At 42.5% G+C, this 26550-nt stretch overlaps 1 protein-coding gene across 1 annotated transcript in view; it reads right to left on the bottom strand.

The window, feature by feature from the left end:
- The window catches only part of LOC124612390 (spondin-2-like), a 624943-nt gene that overhangs the window by 542913 nt on the left and 55480 nt on the right, over positions 1-26550 (bottom strand). The window lies entirely within an intron of this gene.

Here is a 26550-nt window from a genome sequence, read left to right as displayed (position 1 = left end):
GTGTGTGTGTGTGTGTGTGTGTGTGCGCTTGTGTATGTGTGAAGCAACGGGCATCTTTGATCGTTCAGTATTTCAATGCAGTTATTTATAAGATCCACATGATCTAGGTCGAGCGGTACTGAAATACACGTCCGAACTTCCAGGTTTCGATTTACTGTGGTTTTCCTACATTGCTTGGGGTGAGTTTAAGTCCTATATTCCTCCCTGACCTTGTCCTATCCCACATTTTGCTACTAGTCTAATGAACTCGCTGTCGATGGGATGTTAAGTGCATTGGGGAAGACTGCAGTGCCTTAATGGTGGTTTATTTACATGGTGACGTAATTGCACTATATCGCTGGGCTCTAACAATGCCTCTTGAACAGCATAAATTTTTCTTGGTTTTTTATATCCTTCACTTTCAGTACTAGGAAAGTTGTTGGTTGCTTTTCATCTCTCTTTCCCCTTGTGACATAAACTTTTGTCTGCTGCAATAAGTAGCATTTCTCGATCAATCTTAGGTAGTTTCTCAGTACATCGCCTATGCCTGGTCCTTTTCATAACTCCTATTAAGGTTTACATGACTCATTAATTCCTAAGAAATTAGTTTCATTCGTCTCAAAAGGATTCTCTTCGCTGTTTTGAAAATGACACACTCTTACGTCAGCGAGTGGGGAGATCATTAGAATTATATGCGTACTTTGTTTTAATTTTCTAATTAATTTTATTTTGTAGCGCCGGAAATGCGCGGGCAGAGTGGAGTCTGGCGGGAGTAGGGCGGTGGAGCAGGTGTGTTGAGTGACGCTCCCGCGAGTTGCCGCGCTTTCGGGGATTGGCAGCATGTAATTGCGCTCGACTTGCTATGATAGTTTCTGATACGGTGTCGCGGACGGGAAGCATTAGCTGGCGCACATCAAGAGCCCGTTTCGCCTGGTGACCGTGTCGAGAAGAAGACGCGCCAACATCCAGCTTCTGCAACAGCTACAGCTGACATAAGTGATTGTCGTCACCTCCTCGATCGACGACTTCAAACATTCAATCAGCCAACAAGGAAGACTGAAAGCACGTAAAGTTTTAGAACTGTATGGCAGATCTCAGCTTTGCAAACTATTCCATTAGCATCACTAAAATACAGCAACTTAGCATGAACCTTTGTTGCTCATTGTCCTAATTGCATTACCAAGCAGGGTGCCTTCCTTTTCCGAAATGAACTCGAGTGTCGTTGAAATTCAAACGCCAGCATTAAAGTAATATCATTCGATTTCACTGCTTTAATTTCAAAGTTCAGTTAAGGTATTCATAGCTGGCTACAATATTTAGATTACACAAGCACAAATTAAGAGTACGAGTTTTGTTACCATATTCTAGCTGACCTGTGACTGCAGCTCTGCTTGGTACGTACTAGATTTTACTATTGTTAATTGTTCAGAATCATTTAATTCAAGTTCAAAGTTAAATCTCTTATTTCTAAATTGGGTAGATTCAAGTAGCTTTTGAAATGATTGTTGAGGTAGCCCAAGGCTAACCTTATTTTATTGAATTTCGTAGTGCTTGAGAAACAAAGTTCACTATTAATTTCAGTCACTAAATTAACTTTCAATTTCCGGTTTTATTAATTCTTTTGCTAAATTAAGTCAGAGTTACGGAAATTTATTACTTCTGACAAACATTCAGTTTTCACACAACACATGTCAACATTCAGTTGCCACGGTTTTAGTGCTAATTATGTGTGTAATAACCTTTCTTTTTCAGTTATTATAGTAGTTGTCCATAGGACTGGCGACCGTAATATTTCCCAAATCTCACATATCTAATTAACGCCAGTTAATTGTTAACGTAACGACCGCACATTTATCTTCTTCATTAACTTTACCCCTTTTCGAAATTAATTTCCACCAGTTTCATTTGCATTTTTCCTTTCATTTAGATGTAACCCTTTCCTCCCTCTTTACGACAGATTAACTTCGGTGACGATTGCTTTTCCCAAATTTCCATTAGGTACACGCGGTTTAATTTTTACTGTCATTAAGGTCGATAAGTGAGTGGGAGGTTACAATTTTCTTTGTATCATTCACTCCAGGATGACAATCATTCACAACTACGGCGACTTCTCGGAATGGTATCTCCGTAATAAATTTTTTCACGGGGCAAACTGTAGCCCTGCCGTCCTCAATCGTATGTAATCTGCTAGTTTCTCTTCAGTCACATATTCCTAAATTTCTTTTGAGTGACGATGTGAGGTGTGTGTAATCTATACAACTTCTCTATTTCATTATTTCCATTAATATTTTCTTACACAGACACACGCACATGCACAGGTACACTCACACACACACACACACACACACACACACACACACACACGATGGTTGGCCAAGCCATTATGTTATCCTGTTTAATAGCTTGTTTGTCCATCTTTGAAACGAACCACATCACTGATACTGTGAACTAGGAATCCGACAGTTTAGTCGTAGGTTTGTGGAGGTATGTGGTATTACATATCTAAGCACAGGTTATGTAAATCGCATAAATGACGGACTGCGGTGGTGGCACCCGATATCGACCCAAATGGGTTCCATAGGATTTACAGCAGGCGAATTTGGTCGTCGAGACATCAATCTGAGTGCACTATAATGTTCCTCAAACCATTGTGGCACGTTTCTGGCTCCGAGACACGGACAATTATACTGCTGAAAGATGACATCGCCGTCGGGGAAGCCACGAAGTATTGAAGGGATGCTGGCGGTTCGCAGCTGTCAGAGTGTCTTCAATTTACTACCACAGCTCCACTGCAAGCACAGGAGAATTTCTCCAGTAGCGGAATATTATCTGCTCCCACCAGCCTGCGCCGTGGCGCGCCGCACGTTTCGAGCCGCGGTTCACCTCGATGACGGCGTTTGTGGAGACGACCATCGACTTATTGTAGCAAAAATGTGATTAACCGGAAGAGCTAACACGTTTCCATTGATCGAGGATCGAATCCCGACGGATCCGTGCCCACTGCAATAGTAACTGACGATGTCGTGGGGTCAACATGTGAACCAGTAGGGGTGGTCTGCTGCTGAGCTCCATGTTCAAGAATGTACGATGAACTGTGTGTTCCGAAACACTTATGCTTGCACCAGCATTGTGCTCGTTCCACAAAGATTCCACAGACCACCAAATATCTTACTTTACAGAGCACAAAACACACACACACACACACACACACACACACACACACACACTCACACGGTGGTCAGAAAATGTGTGAAATGCTTGTAGGGATGTTACAGGGCAGGTTGTACTGAGACATAAATGTTAAGAAAGAAATTCGATACGTTGCTCCGTTTCCGAGTTATTTAGCATAGAATTTAGCCAGTCGGGGCGTCGCGCGCTCACATTCAAGCGGCCTGCCAGGGGCGCGGTTTCCCAACGAGTGCTTTGTCCCGTTAGCTGAAACTTGAATATACGCGCGCGACGATCTGATTGGCTAACTTCAATGCTAAATAACTCGGAAACGGCGCAACGTATCGAATTTCTTTCTTAACATTTATGTCTCAGTACTACCTGCCCTGTAACATCCCTACAATCGTTTCACACATTTTCTGACCACCCTATATATATATAATCCTATCACATACTTCGTGAGAAGAATCAGTAACACCTATTTCTCTACATATGCAACATTGGAAAACCTAGTCCCAGAGGTATTACCTGTAACTCTCTAATGGTTAGTAACGCCACTTTTTCGTTGCTGGTGCTTTATACTTGCTTCTGTATGTTTTAGGGTGTAGGTTTCCATTGAAACTCCTTATTAAATATGAAAAATAGGAACATTTTCTGGTCTCTCATTATTCACATACACAACGCTCTCGCAAGCACTCGCGGTGGCAGTACAGTGTTTGTTTGTTGACAATATTTCATTGTTACATGTTATCTCTTTGTCCTACTTTAATCAGAGATATGTTTTTTTCACTGGAAATGTAAACATGGCTCTTCATCGATCTCCGTAAACATATAATTAGGGCTAGCGTGTTCTGCTCCTATACCAGAACCCACGTTGCTGAGGCATAACTTGCCGACTGCAGTCTCGCGAACAGAACGTACATTATTAATCAAATAATCTTGCCTATAAGTAACGAGTAGAAAACGAAGTGCAAGTATCCCACTCTGCTTTGTTCAGAAGGTCAGGGAATAAATCAGTCTTAGTTTTTCAAAGTGAAAGGAACTGTAACGAGTGAATGACAGCTATCACGAAGAAGTTGTTCTCACGTAATACGCAAATACTTGATTTGGACTGCCCAGTACTACAGTTATTTATGAGAATTTAACACATAGTGCAATATAAAAATGACCGTAGGAATTTTGTGACACATATTACGCCTAATAATGTGCACGCAAATCTGTGCGAAGATGTTGTTGAAGAGATATTTTCTCTTGTTATACTTGTCCACAGTGCATTGAAGTGGTTGAGATATACGACTGTATTACCAAACTGATAAACTAGCCCTCTTCCAGCTCCAGTTACATTTACTTTACAACAATTTATTGATACGAAGAATTTCGGCAGCATGCTGCCATCATCTTGAAGAATTTTCGCTGTGGTTACCAGTGAGGCTATGTTCCGAAATTCTTTTCGGTGAGTATGTATACAAGATCTCTACTAATAAATTATCACAATGTAATTAATTTTCGGTAATTGGGCTGGTTAATTAGTACTAGAGCTCACATCCTTTGGTTGTATTCGCTCTTAACAATGACCACGTGTCCACAAACGACAGTTATATTCATTATAGCGACTCTTAATGAAAGAGGTAATGTCGAAAACAGTTAAAGTCAAGTTTAATGGCACTTTGAAATTTACTGCCAAACTAGAGACCCAGACAGGCTTCGCATATGTAGCAATAATTAACTACGGCCGGACGATTTGCCTGGCGTGGCGGTAATAAATTATATACACAATCTTCCCCGTGAATCAGTCTGTATATTCCTGAAAACCGTATCAGAATCCTTGCAGTACCTCCTGAGACTATCCTTCACATACAGACAGAAAAACGCAGTGAGGGATTTTAATTTTTAATTATTATCAGTATCAGTCGCTATGGTTTTGGCTCTCACACGCACATTGTTGAAGTCATGTTTCTACTTTTCATACACGTAGGAGCCTTACCAGTGACAATTCTTCCAGTTGTCTATAATAATCAACTCAAGATAACATTCTGCGTAAATTACTCGTTATATCGTATAATTTGTTCCCTGTTAAGTATTTCTGTTATATCTATTTCCACGTCATCAACGCGACAGCACACTTCGTCTCCATGCTCCGTATCCAAATAAGACAAACAGTACACTGTTCACTGAAACAATGAGTGTCGCCAAGTCTCCAAAACGAAAGAAGCTAAATGTGTCCACGAAAATAGCCAGTAAAAAAGCTGACATGAAACAATGCGTAATATTCTGCACATTTATTTTTGCAGTACTTATACTGACTGATTTATACTGTGTAAGGTAGGTAATTGGAGGAGGAACTTATATTCGAAAATCCGGTAACGTACGTAGTATTAGATAACACCAAATTTTACACACGAGCAAGCCGAAATGTAATCAACACTGACACTTTTTTAATCAAGTTCTTGAAAAATAATTTATTAGATTTGCTCATATCAGGTATGTAGTTCATTTTAAAATAATTTCATGATTTCGCGTATGTCTTATATTTGAAACAAGGTAACGACGTTTCATTTTGAAGGCTTTAATAGCCGGAGAGACAAGCACAAAAGAACAAAAATTTAGAGGTGTGTCTCGTGCATACCACTAGAGAAATGATTTCTGGATTCACTTCTACTTCGAATGCAGATATAACAATTTGAGATTTTATTTCTGTAATATGCAAATAAAATGGAAGCCCACTTTTTAAAACCTCAATATTTTGATGCAATAGCCGGCCAGGGTGGCCGAGCGGTTCTAAGCGCTTCAGTCTGGAATCGCGTGACAGCTACGGTCGCAGGTTCGAATCCTGCCTCGGGCATGAATGTGTGTGATGCCCTTAGGTTGGTTAGGTTTAAGTAGTTCTACGTTCTAGGGGACTGATGACCTCAGATGTTAAGTCCCATAGTGCTCAGAGCCATCTGAATCATTTTTGACGCAATAACGAATTTCAATAAATAGCTTTATGTGGATTTCTTTCACAATATCTGCGTTGTAATATTACATTACTTCTTACACTTAGCAAACTACTACACAGAGTACAAGTTTGCTATTCTTCTCCTCACTGGTACATTGTTTATTGCAGTAGTGAAGCGGATGACTTCTGATTCATCCTGCGTAAATCAGAGGCTGCTTTGGTTAGAACAACTTTTTTCATCATTGTGAAGCTGTGATAGTATACTGGGCTACAACAGCATTTTCAGTAAGGCTGACAGTTGTTTATTTATCGTAGTTATGTTTCTGGTCTTTTGTATGTGTATGCTGACGAGCCTATAACACACATAATTACGACTGAACTTTGTTTTATTGTGCCTTTTAATTCAGTCTAATAATACGGAAACGACTTTTGATATATTAGCTCAAAGCAAACAATTTTCCTTTAGTCAACATGGATTTTAATGCTTTCCTGCTGTGAAGGGGAAAAAGCTAGAAATTACGCCAAATGATTGTGGGGGAAAACAATACTTCCGGACGCCAACTAAATCACTCATTTGCCAGCTAAATTGTGTTAAAAAGAACTCAGAGTTACCTCTAAAAGACAGCTGATTTGGGAACACTGGAAATAATGCCCGTCGTCGGTAGCAGCCGTACTGCAGTTCAAAGAGAAGCAAATGGAGGAGAAATTGTACACTGCTCAGGTTAAGTTGATTGGTGCGCTTATACGCAACATTTTCGATCATAAGCTCACTGGTACACAGAGAAAAAATCATTCCTCACTTAAGGGAAATTTTTAATTTAGAATTGTTGTATGAACAACACAAAGGCACCTGTGACGGCAGCAAGCTGCCGCATTCCATCGCGCCAATACATATCGGAAAATAATCGTGGCTGACGCCGGAAAAGCGTCATTTTATAAATATTTATTTGTCTGTGGCTCATCTTTTATCTAAGAGTAATTTGTCCTCGGATCACAAAATCGTATCGACTAACATATTTCCTATTAATTCTTTAGAGGAGAAACTGTAGACATTTCAATATATCACTTAATAACGATACAAACCAAAAGTTCATTTTCATGATTTTTTTGTAGTGCTTTATCCATCTTTCTCCGACACAGTTTAGTGGCCGAAAGGTATCAGTGGCATTACAAACACAGCACTCACTACCTCTCTACAACAAGTGTTTCGGAGGGAATCAATCATAAGTTATTTCAAAAACCACTAGTGAGTAGACTGAAGCGTTCCTCCCAAGCAGAACGCATCATTTCTTTCTTCACGGAAGAAATTCTTCAGACCAAAAACTAGGATTCCAAAGGGACGAGAGTGTACCCAGGACCTGAGCTCCTATTAGTATCGCAGTGATTGACGAAATAGTGTTGAGATTTCAGAACAAATAGGTCTAGTTACCCAGAATGAATTGTCAATCTACAACAGACTTTGGGGTCCCCTGTCTGGCACACAGTTTTAATCCTGCTTCAGGTACGATTGATAGTATAAAATGTACATTACATGTTCTAGATTTCTTGAAGCTCTCAAACTAATACTGATTTCATAGGTCTGTCTCTTTGGCTTTGGCAGGGGAGGATACGAATTCGCTTTGAGATTTTTTTTTTATATAGGTAGGAGCGGCACCCCACCCTCCCCTCCCACCCCCATCCCCGCTGGGTACGCGCTTGTAAGGCAGTGTTGTAGGACCGTTATTGTTCAGAACATCCACAAATGACTCAGTGGATAACATCTGATGTTGCAGAGACTCCTTGCTGATGCTGCTATACACAGAGACGTTGCGACGCTAGAAAATTGTTGACAACACAAAGGAATTAAAGACTTTAGCTGCAAGTGGACATTGATTTATATCAATGTGGCAAATTGAAACATTGTGCCGGACTGGGATTCGAACCCGTGTCTCCTGCTTATTTTTTTCCATTTTTTTCGCTTTAGTTCGTTGCATCTGCTCGGGGCGGACGTCGTAAGACATCCATTTAAGTTCGTTGTTGATCTGTTAACTCAGTTTTTTTATTACAGAGGGCACATTACCCTCTGACCGAACACGCTGAGCTACCGTGCCGGCGTTACTAGGCAGATGTGCTGACCACTACGACATCCGCACACATTAGTCACCGCCACAGCACGTACTACCCTAGCAGACCTACTGTCAAACGCAGCTTATACTATACATTAGTGATGTAGTGCCCCTACTCATTAGCCTCATTACTCAGGGCATTTCCGCAAGATTTGGTGCGTGGCGTGCTTCTGCACTGAAAGGATCTTTGGCTGTCATTGCCTTAATTATATCACCAGTTAACACGCATATAAAACGCAGTAAAATCTCCGCAGCATTTATGCTTCGTGCAGGGACTGGCAGTTGACCCTCAACAAAAATATATGTACTGAGCGTAAACAGACAGTAACTGTATGAATCCACAATTGATGAACAGTGACAAGAAATAGTCGATTCAATACCAATTTCGAAGTATGCGTATAGGGCGATTTAAAGTGAAGTGGCCACATAAAATTAATTGAAGGATAGGAAGCCGCCAGACTGAGTTTGACTGGAAGAATTCTCAAGAAGTGTAGTCCATCCTCGAAGAATGTAGCCCACAAATCCCTCGTTCCACTGAAACTTGAATATTGCCTCTTAATTGACGAATTAGAGAAGCTCGAAAGAAGAGCAATGCGTTTCGACACGGTTTTAATTTGGTAAGTGCGAAACCGTCACAGGGATGTTCATCAAACACAGGTGGTAGACTCTAAAAGAGGGGCGCTGTGTATCACGGAGTCGTTTACTGTTGAAATTCCGAGAGTGTACATTCCTAGAAAAGTAGAGTAACGTACTGCGTGTTCCTATACAGTTCCCACGAAAAGCCATAAAGGTAAAATTACAGAGATTCAGGGTTACACGAAGGGTTATCTATAATCGTTCTGTCCGCTCTCTATTCGGTACTGGAACAAGAATAAGGGGGAAACGACAGCCGTATCCGAAGTACTCTCCACTACACTCCTTATGATGGCTTGAGGAGTGTGGATGTAGTTGTAGATGTAGACTCTTTCTAAAACCACGCCCACATTCACTTAGTGTGAAACATAGCTGACAGTGGATACTGATCTCTCAGAGACTGCGCCTATACGTTGAATGCGGCGTGGAACGGGACGCAGGCGGAGGGGAAAGGACAACAGTGTTGCTGACAATAGCCTTGCCGCCGTGGCTATTGCCGCCATTCGAGTGGAGCCGCAGCTGGACATCGCTGATTGGGTCCTATTCAAGCATTTACTGCAAGCCATATCGATTGGATGTTGCAGAAACTTCACGCTGTTATAACGGACGCTGTGGGATGTCCACGGGGAACGTTCTGGTTGTAAAAGGCGTAATATTTTATGGTACTGGAAGAAAAACAGTTTTCACCTTGTGACGGTGAAAACTGTGCCTATGACTCTAGAGATACTGAGTTCTAACTTTTATTACACGCTACTTCCGTATGAATTTTCTTATGTTACTTCCGTCGCGTCGGGATCGGCAATAACGTGAAAGATAAATCACGAGACTGTAACAAGGCTTCAACGCGACCCCTTCAGATTACGACTCCACTACAATAAGTCCTCCTTTTACTTACCTCATGAAATGTGGATCAGTCCGAGAAAAAACCGCAGCTGACGATAAAACAATGTCAATCATTGAGAAATTTTTGACTAATACAATTTCCAAAGCTTAAGTGAAATAACAACAGCTTTCTAAATTAAAACAGGCGTGAATCAGGAGGATGGACTATCTCCTTAATTATTTCTCTGTGTTTTGGGGAAATTAGTACTAGAAAAGAGACAAAGATTACAGGAAGAGGAAATTATTAATGTGAAACTTTGAAGAAGGAAAGAGAAACTTGGAACTGACTGATGTAGCTTCGAGTAAACGTTCTCCAATAGGCAGTAGAATATCGTTTCAAAAAACGGTGTACAAGGTATACCAAAATATACGGAGACAAAATATGGAAAAATAAAGAAAGTTTCTGCACATAAATACTTGGGAGGATAAACCCAGCCAATCAAATCCTGTGAACAAAGCAACTAACATAAATAGAAGCAGAAAAACGGAAATGCCATTCCACTTAAAAAATAACATGTACAACAAGAAATTATTGTGTATTAACACAAAACTGAGGCATTACAATGTGGTAACTAAAACCGGGTTTCTCTAAGCCTCAGAATGATTCGCCATAAACACAGTCAAACAGTTGAATAATTTGTGGAAGAAGAAAAGAGAATAATTCCAAAAATTGGAAGCCAGAGAATGAAAATGGGATTCGGAAATTGATAAGTGGCAAGTATGTATATGAAAAACTAAGACTATAATAGATACAAAGAGAACGCGGAGTATCACTTTTATGTGAAAAGAATGGACGAGAGCTGCTGACGAAAATATATTCAATTTCTTTGACCAAAATAAAAAAAAGCAAAAGTCATGGTTTGCAGAAGTTAAGAAAGATGTGCAGGAGTTGGAAGTAACAGACAAAGACACAGAAAACAGACATACATGGAGGGAAAAGGAAGAAAATACAAAAGAAGAGATGAGAGATATGAACAGAAGAAAGAAGACCGATTATTGAGTGTTGCTCATCACTTTTGGGTCCTTACCATGTGTGACTAATAGTAGAGATAGAAAAATTCAACGAAGAGCAGTTCGTTTCGTGGCAGGGCCGTTTACTCGACGCGAGAACGTTAGAGAAATGCTCAACAAACGCCACTAGCAGACGTTGCAAGAGGGGCGTTGTGCATCACGGACTGGTTTATAATTGAAATCCAGAGAGACAACATTCTGGAAAAGTCGGAAACATTACTAATGGTACCAGAATTACCCACCGCCATACAACGTAAGGTGGCTTGTGGGCTGTTGATATAAAGGTCATAAATCAGTTGTTCCAAGTGATCCTGAGTTGGCCAAATTGAAATAAAAATAATAACTAAAGCTCGCTTGATCTACTCTCAGTGACGAAAAATTCTTCTTAGTGCATCTGAGAAGTTTATAAAGAGAATTAAACTTTGTTCAGGCATGTTATAACCTCAGTCTTAGTGACCTGTTTATTTATGGAGGATTCTGAGGAAAAGGCGTAGGGATCTGGTAGGTTAGGCCCACGGTACTTTCGAGATACGTTGACCAAACGTTTGTAGTTTGGCCCAGCGGCAGAGATAAATTACAATAATTTTTAAACAATCTGAATTCCATCCGTGGACAAATCCAGTTTACAGTGCAAATTGAAAATGAGGGGTGCTTTCGTTCGGCGCAAAGATGATAGCACCTTGGGACATGCAATACGTTGGAAACTGAAGCACGTTGATTTATATTTACGTGCAAATATCTGCCACCATCCTTCTCAGACGATGAGTGTTTTCAGAATTTAGATTCAGAGAGCAGCCATCATTATTGACGAGGGCAGTCTGCAGGACAAACTTCTACATTTAAAGAGAGTTTATGAAGCTAATGGGTAGTCTCTACAGCAGATCGTAAGGCGCTACGAGTGGAACCGAAGACGAACGTAAGCCTTGTAGAAGAAGACACAGAAAGATTTAAATCCATGGCTTCCCTGCCATATGCGAGAAGGCTGTCGTCAAGAACAAGATGGATTCTCAGCAAGCACAATGAAAAGGTGATTTTTCGTCCTCCACCGAAGGCAGTAGCACTCTCGAATTCCGTTAAAGGTGATTTGATGCTCCTGAATGCTGGGTCTCACATGTCCCGCAACATCGCTTTTCGTATATCGGACAGACGACAGAAACACACGGGTCTTATAGCCCAATAAATCGGCTATATCAAGGACTGTGTTGATTGTGGTCTCTCTATGTTGTACTAAAACGTCGAAACTTTAGCGTCTACTACATTTTGTTTTGGGACAGGATGGTGAAAGGTCCGTTTAAATTCGCTTAGCGACGAACTTAATTAGTAGAGATAGCGACTTCAGCTTGGATATCTCGGAATCCGACGCTTTGTGTTAATAAACTTGTAGAGACGAAGCCACAGTTCAGCTAAGAATGACATCCGAGCGTGGATCGACTATGCAGCCACATATCATAATTTTCTTTGGGCCTTTGCCACACTTCAACGCGGGTGTCCCGCAACATCGCTTTTCGTATATCGGACAGACGACAGAAACACACGGGTCTTATAGCCCAATAAATCGGCTATATCAAGGACTGTGTTGATTGTGGTCTCTCTATGTTGTACTAAAACGTCGAAACTTTAGCGTCTACTACATTTTTTTTGGGACAGGATGGTGAAAGGTCCGTTTAAATTCGCTTGGCGACGAACTTAATTAGTAGAGATAGCGACTTCAGCTTGGATATCTCGGAATCCGACGCTTTGTGTTAATAAACTCGTAGAGACGAAGCCACAGTTCAGCTAAGAATGACATCCGAGCGTGGATCGACTATGCAGCCACATATCATAATTTTCTTTGGGCCTTTGCCACACTTCAACGCGGGGTCGGCCTTGTTACTATAGATTTAGCGATGTTAGGATAAGAGGTTGGCCAGATGCTCTTACTGTCGCCACCCTGTACCCCTCAGGACAGAATTAGAGTACCCCAGCTGTCTGTATCTACTGTAAACTATGAAATAGTGCGAACGTTTTCAAATGTCTGCGAGACTTGGGGACCAGCCCAGTACTCACCTAGGGGAATGTGGAAAACTGCCTAAAAACCACATCCAGGCTGGCCAGCACACAGGCCCTCGTTGTTAATCCGAACCGTCGCCGGCGCTCCTACCGAAGCCCAGGAAGCAGCGCCGCAGCGCTCTCGGTTAACCTGGCAGTTTACGCGGCTACAGACCTAATTCATATATCTTGAAGCTTTTGACCGTCGATCAACATCTCTGGATCTTGTGTTTCTGTCGCCGCATGCGCAGTGGCGCGATCCGTGAGTTTAAAAAGACAGAACAAGTGCTGGGGTGTCGGTCTTTCGGCTCACTCTGAAGACGGCTGAAGGATATACAGCTGAAATATCAGAAGAAGAATCGGAACCTATGTATCTGCACACTCCAGATTTAATAGATAAGTTCTTCTGAGATTACATCAGTCTTTTACTTATCGATAATAGTGATGCCCACTACCAGCTCCTGTCAAAAACCTTTGTTACTGAACCTTACTTATCACCGTCGGACTCAGAAAGTAATGACAGTATCTGTGTAAATATATACATCTCATGCGATGCATACTGGGTTCAGTTCTACTACGTATAACGCGAAGAGGGCAAAATCAAAGTCAGAAAGTGATACACAAAGTTTAAACACTGTTTAGAAGACCTAGCGTGTCAATAACAAAATACTGAAGCGCATCTAATTCGGGGGTAATTGCGAATACCTGGAAAAAACATTTGTGTTGGACCCGAGAACCACAATTGACTTGTGATACTAGGAAGTGGCAGCAATAGTAAACGTTTTTTAGACCAGCTGATGGTGAATATGTGATTTGTGATATGTATTTGCAAGCTGTTGGTCATCTTCTACCGAAGAGTAGTCGTATTTATTTTTATTTACATGCAACTTTTTAGACTTTTTAAAACTGGCTTGATCACTAGTTTTGGAACGCGTCTTTCCGTTTTCCGATTTGTACCGCGCAAACTTTTTGGGGCATGGCACATGCATAGAAATCCTCTCACACTCGCAAACTCAAGAAATTCGCCTGACTCCACATAAAATCCAGGAAGAAAATGTAGGAGATAACGAGACACCGAAGCCCTGACGGGGAGGAACTGTAGAGCTGAATGCACACGGTGTGCTAGCAGGCAAAGGCCGCACGTCGAACTGCTTGTACAGCTTATCAGTTGTGTAGGAAACCAATGAACGATTTATTTAAAGTCGTCAGTCTTTCCACTGGTTTACCGCAATCGTCCGTCTCTTTCGATTCTGCGCTAATATTTCCACGTCTTCCTGTACGTGATGGTGGTGGTTAGTGTTTAACGTCCCGCCGACAACGAGGTCATTAGATACGGAGCGCAAGCTCGGGTTAGGGAATGATTGGGAAGGAAATCGGCCGTGCCCTTTCAAAGGAACCATCCCGGCATTTGCCTGAAACGATTTAGGGAAATCACGGAAAACCTAAATCAGGATGGCTGGAGACGGGATTGAACCGTCGTCCTCCCGAATGCGAGTCCAGTGTGGTAACCACTGCGCCACCTCGCTCGGTTACGTACAAGAAATACAGTGTTAGTGGCTACTGTTATCGCTTAACTTTGTCGCTATGAAGACACTAATAAGCAAAGGCTAGCACACAAGAAAAAATAATTTGTAGCAAAAGGAATACACTTACGATAACCTTACCTCCAGCGTGCAAGTTATAAATACACTGAAGCACCAAAGAAACTGATATATTGACGCATATTCAAATACAGAGATACTGTAAATAGGGAAATACGGCGCTGCGATCGGCAACGGCTGTATAAGGCAACAAGTGTCTGGCGCAGTTGTTACATCGGTTACTGCTGCTACAGTGGCAGATTTATCAAGATTTAAGTGAGTTTGAACGTGGTGTTATAGTCGGCGCACAATCGATGGCACATAGCATTTCCGAGATAGCGATGAAGTGGGGATTCTCCCGTACAACCATTTTAAGAGTGTACTGTGAATATCAGGAACCCGGCAAAACATCAAATCTCCGACATCTCTGCGGCGGGAGAAAGATCCTACAAGAACGGGATCAACGACGACTGAAGAGAATCATTCGACGTGACAGAAGTGCAATCCTTCCGCAAATGGCTGCAGGTTTCAATTCTGGGCCATTAACAAGTGTCAGCGTGCGAACCATTCAACGAAACATCATCGACATAGGCTTTCAGAGCCAATGGCTCACTCGTGTACCCTTGATGACTGCACGACACAAAACTTTACGCCTTGATGGGCCCGTTAACGCTGACACTGGACTGTTGATGACTGGAAAGATTTTGCCTAGTCGGACGAGTCTCGTTTCAGATTGTACCGAGGGAATGGGCGTGTAAGGATATGGAGACAACATCATGAATACATGGACCCTGCATGTTAGCAGCGGACTGTTCAAGCTGGAGGAGGCTCTGTAATGGTGTGGGGCGTGTGCAGTTGGAGTGATATGGGACCCCTTATACTTCTAGATACGATTATGACAGGTGACCCGTACGCAACCATCCTGTCTGATGACCTGCATCCATTCATGTTCATTGGGCATTCCGACGGGCTTAGAAAATTAGAGCAGGACAATGCGTCACCCACACGTCCAGAATTGCTACACAATATTAGGCAGGTGTACCAGTTGCTTTGGCTCTTCAGTGTATGTGCAGAACGGAACTGAAACGTAGAGAGGAATACTAGAATAGATGCAAGTGAAGACTCCTGACAGAAAGACTAGCCATGACACGAAGCAGGTAAGTCTGCTTAATCTGACAAGAGAGAGAGAGAGAGAGAGAGAGAGAGAGAGAGAGAGAGAGAGAGAGAGCAGTTGAGCTCAAAAACTGGAAGAACTGAATCAGGATTTAAATATGGAGTCAAATTAAACGACTAATTTCATTGCCGAATCGAGGCATACATAAAGAAAGTGGTATAGTGTACAAGAAATGAGTAGCAGTCCTGCCCAGTTATTAACACAGTACGGTAGCACGCCGCTTCTGAGCCCAAAGTAAATCGGCACACACCGTTGATAAAGCGTAGTATCGTGCGACATATCGTTTTCGGCAGCAGTTGAAATGTTGCTGATGTGTCAGGCGAATCCAAAGCGCTACAGCAGTCTCAGCCATTTATCCAGTTTTAAAAGGGTTCCAGACTGATCAGAGGTACTCAAGAAACGGCAGAAAAAGTTTTGTAAGCCACTTCTTTAGTGGGCGAATTACATTTTCTTAGGATTTCCCCAATTAATCTCAGTCTGGCATCCGATTTTCCCACAGTTTGTTTAATGAAGTCATTCAACTCGAGGCGGCTTCGAGCGGATTCTCCTAGATATTTATGATTGATTTTGTTTCCACTGATTTGTCGCCGATAGCATAATCGAACAATAATGGATCTCTTCGCCTATTTACGAGCAATACGTTACATTCATTTACGTTCATGGTCAAAATCCAAGGCCTGCAGCAGTCATCGATCCTCCGCACGTCTTCCTGTATTTTGCCATAGTTTTCTGGCTTTCCAGTCTTTCTATATACAACGATTCTTTAGTTAGTTTCACGTCCATCAGTCATTCGTAAGATCAATCGTATCGATGTGGTGCGAGTCATTTTACAACCAATTTACACGTTCATATGTAAATACTCTAGATATTTACAAGATTTCTTCTTTTTAATACACTTTTTAATACAGACGTGAGTTAGTGATTTCTTAACAATCACCATTTACACACTACAAAAGTAGAAATTTTCTATAGCATAGAGAGAGAGAGAGAGAGAGAGAGAGAGATAGAGAGAGAGAGAGAGAGAGAGAGTAAAGCAAAACTTTTTAAATTCAACTTTTCTGTCCGTCAGACGTATTATGTAATTGGGTACATGATCAATAATTTTGGTGGCAGCATTGTGCACCCCTTTATGTGCTAAAGTGATGAATGCCATCCTTTCTTCCGGTGTTGCAATTATGTACATCAGTTTTCCTTTCGAATTGCACTGGATTATTTCCACAAACCACATGAAGGAATAAATATACTGTGAAGCAGTCGTTGAAATGCTTGACTCCTGAGAGAAATGTTTACAAGATGGTCATTGGAGAGCACGACATATTATTCTTACAGTACGTTTTTCAGCAATGAAGACTTTCCTTCTTAAAGGTAAGTTCACACAGGACATTATTGAATGAAATACGTAAATTATGTCAACTTAATGACACCTATTTTGTGCAGGCGGTGCTTTTAGTGATGTTATAACTTGCTGTGTACAATACACAGCTGTATTAGTTTATTTTTATTTAAGATAATCGATCTCGATCCTGAATCACACGTATGATTAAATACTTTAATTCATTTGTTATCTTCTGCCGGTGTGGAGATACAAAGACAATTTCTTTATTTTATTTTTACAGACCAAGGTAGTAAATTTTAGGGAGAAAAGGTAACATCGGTTCCCATCAGAGCACCGAAGTTAAGCACTGTCGGGCTTGGCAAGCTCTTGGATGGGTAACCGTCCGGGTCTGCTGAGCGCTGTGGGCAAACGGGGTGCACTCAGACCTTGTGAGGACAATGGAGGAGCTCAAGTCGCGAGAGCGGTGTGCTGACCAGATGCTCTCCACATCCGCATCCAGTGACTATATCGGCTAAGGACGACACGAGGTCGGTCGGTACCGTTGGGCCTTCTGATGCCTGTTCGGCCGGAATTTAGTTACAGTTTGGTATAATGTAATGACATGTGATTCTCTAAATGGAATGGTTATACACGTGATGAGTAACTGTTTATTTTTTAGAGTTGTGTGCACTTGGTATTTGGTTTTCTCTTTTGCTGTAGCACCAGAACTTTCTTTGGTTCAAGACGGAAATCGATTGTCAGCAATAAAAATAATACAGTACAATTGTGTACTGCTCAATGCAATTTTTAACCGTCTGATTGGTGCTCAAATGGTTCAAATGGCTCTGAGCACTATGGGACTTAACATCTGAGGTCTTGAGTCCCTTAGACTTAGAACTACTTAAACCTAACTAACCTAAGGACATCACTCATATCCACGTCCGAGGAAGGATTCGAACCTGCGACCGTAGCAGTCGGGCGGTTCCGGACTGAAGCGTCTAGAACTGCTCGGCCACGGTGGCCGGCTCTGATTTGTGTCTTCCCGAGATTTACAATGATTCTAAGTGTTGATGTGGCTGAACTAACCTGTTTTAGGAGTTCCAAAATATTTCTGTGTAGCGCCTCGTGAAGTTTTCGACGTTATCTGATGGATCATTTATAGCGCTGTAAGCAGAAGCGGCCCTGCAGCATTCCCTTGGGGAACTCGGAATTGCCTTTAAGCTGTCGATCGTGGCAAGAAAAATGAATTGATTTTGCCTCTTACACTCAGTAACTCCTGAGTCCAGTCAAAAATGTAGTCGTATGGTAAGCTCGTTTTTTGTTCACTGAACGACAGTGCAGGATTTACTGAATACCTAGCGGAAGTCATTGAAACATCATCAACCATGTCGTCTTTGTTTACTGCGCTCTATACTTAGTTTAGGAATAGAGTGCTTTGTGCTTCTCAGCTTTTACGGAACCCATGTTGGTATTTATACAGGTGATCTTCGTTGTCTACGAATTGGAACACTTACGTAGCACGTGTTTCAGCCAGCCGTGGTGTGGTGTCCATTGCTGTGAACACGTGGCGGCCGGCGCCCGCACCTGTTTCAGAGTGGGGCGTGCCAGCCTGGCTGTGTCCCAGTTGCTAGTTGCCAGTTCCCAGCCGCCAGTCCCCTCTGCGCGCCTCTGAGTCAGAGCCCAGGCCAGACTTCTCCACTGCTGCTGTCCCCTGGCACCTGCTAGACGGTCGCCTTCTGGTCCATGTGTGCAACTTCTGGTATTTTCTCCGCACAGAAATGCGGACCGTACACGCTATTCTCCTTAGTTCTCCTCACAAGAATTTCTGTCCGGAGCGTCTTTTATGGCTTTCCGTGGTTAACCATTCAACACGACCGCAGATACAGCTCGGATTTAAGCAGCGTCGTGTAACTTCTTCAACTGAAGCGCCAAAGAAACTGGTATAAGCTTGTGTATTCAAACACAGAGATATGTAAACAGGCAGAATACGGTGCTGAGGTCGGCAACGCCTATATAAGACAAGTGTCTTATATAGTCAGATAGGGGCAGTTGTCACACATGTTACTACTGCTACAATGGCAGGTTATCAACGTTTAAGTGAGTTTGAACGTGGTGTTATAGTCTGAGCAAGAGCGATGGAACGCAGCATTTCCGAGGCAGCGATGAAGTGGGAATTTTCCCAGACGACCATTTAATTAGTGGACCGAGAATATCAGGAATCCGGTAAAACATCAAATCTCCAACATCGCTGCGGCCGGAAAAAGATCCTAAAAGAACGGGGCCAACGACGACTGAAGAGAAATGTTCAACGTGACAAAAGTGCAACCCTTCCGCAAATTTCCGCAGATTTCAGTGTGGGCCATCAACAAGTGCCAGTGTCCGAACCAATCAACGAAACATCGTCGATATGGGCTTTCGGAGCAGAAGGCCCACTCGTATACCCTTCATGACAGCACGACACAAAGCTTTACACCTCGCCTGGGCCTATCAATACCGACACTTTACTGTGACGAGTCTCGTTTCAAATTGTATACAGCGGATGGACGTGAACGCGTATGGAGACAACCTCATGAATCCATGGACCCTGCATGTCGGCAGGGGAATGTTCAAGCTGGTGGAGGCTCTGTAATGGTATGATGTTTGTGCAGTTGGAGTGATATGGGAACCCTGAGACGTCTAGATACAACTCTGACAGGTGACATGTACGTAAGCATCCTGTCTGCTCACCTGCACCCATTCATGTCCATTGTGCATGCCGACGGAATTGGGCAATTCCAGCAGGACAATGCGACACCCTTCACGTCCAGAATTGCTACGGAGTGGACCCAGGAAGACTATTCTGAGCTTAAAAAATTCCGCTGGTCGCCACACTCTCCAGACATGAACATTATTGAGCATACAGGGGATGCCTTTCAACGTGCTGTTCCCAAGTGATCTCCACCCCATCGTACTCTTACGGATTAATCGACAGCCCTGACGGCATCCCGGCCTTGGTACAGCTTTCATTCATTTCTTCAGTCTGCATATATACGTCATAAAACTGGTTCACTTCGTCTACTTTGCAGTCCCCAGTACTAGTATTGCTGATCTCATTTCTGCTACTCCTCACTGCCTTCGTCTTTCTTCGGTTTCAATCCACATAATGTCCTTATTACGCTGATCGTTCGATTCAGCAGGTCCTTCAATTCTCCCTCACTTTCAGTGAGGATTAAAATTTGATAAGTGACTTTTATCGTTGGTATACTCCGGAACCATTCTTTTACTTCCTTCATTGCTTATTCAATACGGAGATTGAACGTTAGCGGAGCATGACTGCATCCCTGTGTTACACACTTTCTAATCAGATCACTTCCTTCTTGTCTGTCGGTTTTCTTGTTCCTTTTTATGCTTGCACACACTTTGTATGCCCGTCTTTGCCCTTAGCTTACATACATTTTGCTTAGCATTTCTATCATCTTGCAACGCTTTACACTGACGAATGCTCTGTCTAGGTTGTTAGATCATATTAATGTGTCTTGAATTCATTTAGGTCTTATTATCATTATTAAGCAGAATCTCATAACTGCCTCTATAGTGCCTTTACGTTTCCTAAAGTCAATACGATCGTCCACTAGCGTATCCGTATTTTCTCTTCCATTCTTCTGTAATTTATTGATTGGTAATTTGGAGACCTATAGTTCCCACTGTTAATAAATGGCTGCTTGGACCGTAGTGCCTACACCGAAGGTTTTACGAACTACACCCACTTACCAATTCTCTCGATCGTTTAATTCAATTTCCATTGCATGTAGTAACGTGTTGAGTGTTATCTTGTAGAAATGCAATTTGCACTATATGATCGATTGTCTTGTTAGTGAACATGAATGTGGTTGTGTAGTAGGATTGTTGATATTTTTAAAAATATCGGTAGTCTGATATATCGATACTTAAAAAGTATCGATTTATCGACGAACGAAACAGCGGCGTACCGGCCTATAAAAATTTCGGCTGCACATTGTAAATATAATGCCAGTGTTAAAGTTACATATCCAAGTAGTGATTTATTATTAGGTATTCTGTACATCAACAAGCTGGCGGCTTGCCTATCCCCCCATAGAGCAAGAACTGCACGTTCACGCATGTGAATAACCACTTTGCTAACAATGGTAATTGCATGTATGTGGCACAACAAAAGGTGCTGGTTTGTTCGGTTTCCTCACATACTGGAACTGTGCGGTACGCTTGACGTCGACGCCTGTTTTCTAATTTCTGCCAACGCCAGCGAGCTAGCAGTCGTAGTGTCAAAACTGCGCGGTGAAGTTGAATGTTACAGTTTGTGTTGGTAGCGCGAGCACAGATTACATCATCTTTCCTATCACACGTCTTCGCCCACCAAAGAGAACAATGTTGTCATTTAGATTTTTCTTCATGATTTTGAGCAATTTGTTCTGAAGAGCGCTGATGTGAAGATGCAGCACCTAGTTTCGTGAATTTTTTTTTTATTTTTTTACCTAACGGTTGTGCTGCTTCTTCACTACTGGAATCTAGTTAGTCCAATAACATCGCCAACCCCCCCCCCCCCCCCCCCCCCGCCCCCAGTGCAATCGTACATCTTCCTTGTGTTACCTACACTTGCTTCACATAAAGAGAACGACTGCATGTGATGAAAGCTCAAAACATTGCAGGATTCCTTCACACAGTGATAGTAAAATTATGTTCTACAACAATTTCAAAAGAACGATTTCAAAGAAAAAAATATAATATAAAATACAAATATCGGCCCTCAATACTACCATTTAGGCATCGACATATCGTTATATTGTGGAAATAAATATCGTCGATGTATATCGATAATTTTCTTGTGAAGAATACTGATATACTGATGTTTTATGAGCAGCTCTAGTGTGTACACCTTGGGCTTTATGGCGACTTGAACTTTGATGTGGACACCTTTCATGAAGCATCCGAAAGTGCTTGGAAGAAAGGCAGACCAACTCCCTCAAGAGGAGAAACCAGAAAAGGTAATGATGTTGGATGCTAGTGGGAAGTAAACGAGAATCACACGTTCTAGCTCATTCCAGACTTGTTCCATTAGGTTCAAGTAGGGAGCGCGGGTAGGCCACTTCGTTTCAGGAATGTTATTTCCATGCTGCTACCAACAGTCATCGTCTCCGAATTGTTCCTCAAATGTAAGCAGTGTACAATGCCGTAAAACTGTTCATATCCTTCCGCATTTAGCGTATTCATAAGTACAGTAGGTGGAATACACCCTAACCGCGACGACCGCAGCACCACCTTATCCGTACTTTACTGCTAGCACTGCACACGATGGCAGGCAACGTTCTCCACGCACTCGCCAAACTCAACTTTTCCATGTGACTGCGAAATGGTATAGCATGTTTCATCACCAAAATCAGCAGTTTTCACTCATGCATTGTCCATAGGCGTCGACCTAAGAACATCAGGCATCGCTTTGGTGTGTGGCTTATGAGGAGCTGCTCGACCATTTTACTCCACTCTTTTTAACTCCCTACGCATAGTCACTATGCTGACTGAACTGCTGGTACCTCGTTGGAACTCAAGAGTGATCTTTCGCTGATTTCACTGAACTCTCCACAATGCCCGATGGTCCCTGTCGAGCAGTACATGAGGTCTTCCTGGTTTTGGTTTAGCTGTGGTAGTTAGTTCGCATTTTCACTTCGCAATCTTTTCATCAACAGCCAAGACGGCCACCTTAGAAACGTTGACATGTATCTACTGGATTTGTTACTGAGGTGACATTCAACGACTTTTCCACTTTAGAAGTCACTGAACTACCCTGACCGATCCATTATGCTGTCACTTCTTCTCTACTGACTACACAATACTCCCTGCTTCCTTTTATACTGGCTGATCCGCCTAGAGTGACACCTAATGATCAATTCCGCTTTACGTTGGGGCGTCCGATAATTTTGATCAGACACCGTACATTGTTGGAAATTCGAAACAGGTCTTGAGTATTCAATAACCATGGTGATATAAAAGATTTATACTTTGTATATAGTAATAAATTAAGTTAACAGGAACCGTCGGAAACATTAATGTAGAAATAAAACAGAAACTGAAACTAAGAATCAATTAAAAAAAAAAAAGTAAACCAAAGGAATTAACTCAAGTTTCAAGTGAATAAATTGCAGCTCATATTACTATAGATACGTTACTGGCAGCCTCGGAGTAACTCGAGGTTTGCTGACTAACTGCGAGTATAACTACTTTTAAACCTATTGGCGCTACACTATTTTACATTGCTCGCACCAGTATGCGCGTGCCTCGGCAATCCTCGAGTGTACACGTATCCGTCTAGTTGGTCATAGCATTTTTTCTTTCTTTCCTTAGTTTAATGTTTCTTATTTATTTATTTACATTGTTTAGACCCATAGAGGATAACATAAAGCAAACTATGACCTGTGGTTGTTATTTTTCTTGTTCTTCCAGAATTGTTTCACCACCTCGCTATGCTTAAAATGGTTCAAATGGCTCTGAGCACTATGGGACTCAACTACTGAGGTCATTAGACCCCTAGAACTTAGAACTAGTTAAACCTAACTAACCTAAGGACATCACAAACATCCATTCCCGAGGCAGGATTCGAACCTGCGACCGTAGCGGTCTTGCGGTTCCAGACTGCAGCGCCTTTAACCGCACGTCCATTTCGGCCGGCCTCGCTATGCTTAGCTCGACGTTCATCTTACAACTTTCTTCTAGGTACCTTGGGTTTGTCTTCTGATGAAATTTCCCAGCTGTAGCCTTATTTCTGAAGACGTTTTGATCTTCGATGTCTGTTGGTTAGATTTTGGCATTTTTTTAGATCAATGTGGACCTATTTTATCCAGACTGTTGTTGTTTCCAGTTTCTGTAAGTACGTTAAAAATTTCTTTGTTAGTTGGTTGTCATCAGGTCTCATAATGCGTCCATAGAATTTCAGTCAGCGTTTGGGCAAATCGGTTTCGGTGTTACAACATTTATCTGTGACTGTGTGTGATAGTAGACGGTATCCTTCGCCTGTGAGTTTATATATACACACACCACACACACACACACACACACACACACACACACATATATATATATATATATATATATATATATATATATATATATATATATACTGCTGGCCACCGTAAATGCAACACCAAGAAAGACAAGAGGTAGCACAACAAAATTTATTTTGTAGATAACATGTTGACCAAGTATCAAATGATTACGTTTACAGACGTCTGTGACATGTGGTTTCTGCCAGAATCAGTAGCCAGAGTAGCCGCCATTGTTGGAGATCACCGCTTCCACACGTCTCGGCATTGATTGAAAGAGACGTTGGATGTGTTCCTGGGGTACAACAGCCCAAGCAGCTTCCACACGTTGCCAAAGATCATCTGGTGTGGCAGCTGGGGATGTAATCTGGGTCACTCGTTGAGCAACCATGGACCACATGTTTTCTATCGGCGAAAGATCCGGAGAGCGAGCCGGCCAGAGAAGCAATTCAATCTGGCTATTGACGAAGATCCTTTGGACAATGCGTGCCACGTGTGGTCGCACATTATCCTGTTGAAATATGGCTGTGGCCAAGCCCTGAAGGCAAGGAAGGACAACTGGCTCCAGCACTTCGGATATGTAGCGCCGGCTATTTAAAGTACCGGCAATGCGTACTAGAGGCATGCGAGAGTAATATCCAATACCGCCCCATACCATAATACCCGGTGCAAGACCAGTGTGGCGGTGCATAATGCAGCTGTCCAGCATCCTCTCTCCACGGTGTCTCCACACTCGAATCCGACCATCGTGGTGCTGCAGACAGAAGCGTGCCTCGTCAGGAAAGACAACGTCATTCCATTCTGCCGTCCACATCCGTCTGTCATCACACCATTGGCGACGGAGACGTCTGTGGTTCTGCGTCAATGGTAGACGAAGCAATGGACGTCTTGCGGACAGACCACTCTGCTGTAAACGGCGTCGAATGGTACGCGCAGACACTGGATGATGCGTTACAGACGCAATGTGCTGTGCTATGGTTGGGGATGTCACTGAGCGATCCGTCACTGCCATGCGCACAATTTGCCTATCAGCACGTGCAGTGGTGCACCGAGGTGAATGCGATCGACCACGTCGGTCCGTCGTACCCTCCTGCATCCAACGGTCACATATCCGCATTACAGTTGTTTGGTTTCGTCCAACACGACTAGCGATTTCTCTGTATGATAATCCACAATCTCGGTAAGCCACTATCCTTCCTCTGTCGAACTCGGATACTTGATCAAAAGATGTTCGCTGTTGTCTACGAGGCATAGCTGATCGTCTTGTGAAACAACCACAAGGTAAACACACGTGCCGAACGTACACTCGTCGAAATCGCCAAGCCTTAAATGGCGCTATGAGGTGGCGCCACAGGCGCGCGTGATGTGCATCTGCGCTGAAATTCTAATCAGTTGCATATCTCATCGCTGCAAACTCATGGTGTAAATTTCGCTTGATTCGGATGCTTCCTTCAGGGTGTTGCATTTACGGTGGCCAGTCGATAATGGTTCTTGTGATATGTGGACGTTATTTTAATATTCACAGCGCCCAGTTGATCCTATAGACTGAAATTTAAGCAGTTGCCTTTTAGATATTCTATGTGCAATCATGTTAACTGTCGTCCACAAGCTTTGGTTACTGATGATTGTCTGCAGATCGCAGACAAATTGTCTGCAGTATCTCTCTATCTGAAAAAGGGGCCATCGAAGAACCACATAATTATCGTAATCTTCGTCTCCACATTCACAGATTAATGTGTTACTACATCCCACTCGATGCAAATGTTTGGGATATGGACCATGACTTGTTAATGGGTGCATCAGACCTTGAGTAGGGGCAATGTGGTGCAGTTTAAGCCTGTTCTTAAGGCTTGTGAACATATAGTAAACACGCTTTGCAGTGCTCCTAGTGTCCCAATCTGACTGCCATTCATCTGACTTCCGGGTTCGTAAATGTATCAGTAATATGATTTCCTGTGATCCTGTACACACAATCTTATAGTTCAATCCCAAGCAATACAGCGCTGCCCTGTAACGTACCACGATATTCGTCGGACATTCCCTGAGAATCACCAATAATCCCTCGACATGGCCGGTATTACACTATCAAATTTCTTTGACAAATATGTTTGTCAAAAATCTTTGTCAAAGGTGTAATAGGGAACTTTGTCAAATGTCGTCCAATATTTGATCAAATCTAGGGCCTCGCTGTAGATATGATCAAAGAAGTCGCTTGTCTTCTGTTCACTGCAGTGTGACATGTTACCACGTGGAGCGTTGGCATCGCTGCAGTGTTCTGTCGTCTGTAGTGTTTTTATAAACATTGGCGACAACGACAAAATTAATAGAGATGTATGAAGCTGATGATCCGCTTGACAACGTGAGGCACGCTGAATACAAAAATAGATTAAGAAGATTGGAGACCTGACCTGACCTGACCTGACCTAACCTAACCTAACCTAACCTAACCTAACCCTCTCCTGTAGCAAGGAATCGGAGTGTTACAGTGAGCCTGTCTTTTGCAGATGTAGCAGTTCTTAAGAGAATATTGTGCTTTGTGATACGAGGACACACTTCACTGGGCACATGCAGAAATGTATGCTCATCCATTCTTAAGTAATTGATGTACGACTTGATGTCAAATGGTTCAAATGGCTCTGAGCACTATGGGACTTAACTTCTGTGGTCATCAGTCCCCTACGACTTGAT

The sequence above is a fragment of the Schistocerca americana genome, chromosome 4, assembly GCF_021461395.2.
Source record: "Schistocerca americana isolate TAMUIC-IGC-003095 chromosome 4, iqSchAmer2.1, whole genome shotgun sequence".
NCBI classification, from domain to species: Eukaryota; Metazoa; Arthropoda; class Insecta; order Orthoptera; family Acrididae; genus Schistocerca; species Schistocerca americana.
The sequence above is the reverse complement of the archived record's forward strand: the minus strand, read 5'-3'. Positions and strand labels throughout refer to the sequence as shown.